The sequence below is a fragment of the Rhinopithecus bieti genome, unplaced genomic scaffold (genome assembly GCF_001698545.2).
Source record: "Rhinopithecus bieti isolate Rb0 unplaced genomic scaffold, ASM169854v2 scaffold_44159, whole genome shotgun sequence".
In the NCBI taxonomy this organism is placed as follows: domain Eukaryota; kingdom Metazoa; phylum Chordata; class Mammalia; order Primates; family Cercopithecidae; genus Rhinopithecus; species Rhinopithecus bieti.
Window position 1 is genome coordinate 2365608 of NW_016818573.1, and position 1510 is coordinate 2367117.

The window sequence follows — 1510 nt, forward strand, 5'->3', positions numbered from 1 at the left end:
TGTAAGAATCCCCACGTGTCAAGGGTGGGATCAGGTGACAGTAATCAGATCATGGGGGTGGTTCCCCCCTGCTGTTCTTACGATAGTGAGTTTCATGAGATCTCATAGTTTTATAAACATCTAGTATTTCCCCTGCTTACACTTCTCTCTCCTGCCGCCATGTGAAGAAGGATATATTTGCTTCCCCTTCCCCCATGATCCTAAGTTTCCTGAGATCTCCCCAGCCATGCAGAATTGTGAGTCAATTAAATCTCGTTCCTTTATAAATTATCCAGTCTCAGCCAGTTCTTTTTTTTTTTTTTAGACAAAGTCTCACTCTGTTGCCCAAGCTGGAGTGCAATGGTGCGATCTTGGCTCACTGCAACCTCTACTTCCCGGGTTCAAGCGATTCTCCTGCCTCAGCCTCCCAAGTAGCTGGGATTACAGGTACACGCTACCATGCCCAGCTAATTTTTTTGTATTTTTAGTTAAGATGGGGTTTCACTATGTTAGTCAGGCTGGTCTTGAACTCCTGATCTCTTGATCCACCTTCCTTGGCCTCCCAAAGTGCTAGGATTACAGGCATGAGCCACCGCGCCCAGCCTCAGGCAGTTCTTTATAGCAGCATGAGAACAGACTAATACACAAGGGAAGTTAAAAAATATCTTGAGATAAAAAAAAAAAAACAAAAAAAACACACAAAAAACTACAGCATATCAAAACTTAAAAGATGCAAAAGCCCTGCTAGAAAAGAAAGTTATAGTTGTAAATGTCTATATTAAAAAAGAAGAAAGATCTCAAATCAATTACCTAACTGTACGTCTTAAAGAACTAGAAAAAGAGCAAACAAAACCCAAAGCTAGCAGAAGGAAGAATAATAAAAATTAGAGCTGAGATACACAAGATAGAGAATAGAAAAACAGTAGATAAAATCAGTGTGTATTAGGTTGGTTTGAGTGCAGTGGTGTTTATAACTAACTGATCACATGCAATTATGGATTTCTTTGTTCCTCCTTTTTTTTTCTTTTGAGATTTTTGGAGTGAGTTTCACTCTTGTTGCGCAGGCTGGAGTGCAGTGGCGCCATCTCAGCTCATTGCAACCTCTGCCTCCCAGGTTCAAGCGATTCTCCTGCCTCAGCCTCCTGAGTAGCTGGGATTACAGGCATACGCCAACCACACCCGGCTAATTTTTTTTTTTTTTTTTTTTTTGAGACGGAGTCTGGTTCTGTCGCCCAGGCTGGAATGTAGTGGCGCAATCTCGGCTCACTGCCAGCTCCGCCTCCCGGGTTCACGCCATTCTTCTGCCTCAGCCTCCTGAGTAGCCGGGACTACAGGTCACCGCGCCCGGCTAATTTTTTGTGTTTTTTAGTAGAGACAGGGTTTCACTGTGTTAGCCAGGATGGTCTCGATCTCCTGACCTCCTGATCTGCCTGCCTCGGCCTCCCAAAGTGCTGAGATTACAGGCGTGAGCCACTGTGCCTGGCCAATTTTGTATTTTTAGTAGAGATGGGGTTTCTCCATGTTGGTCAGG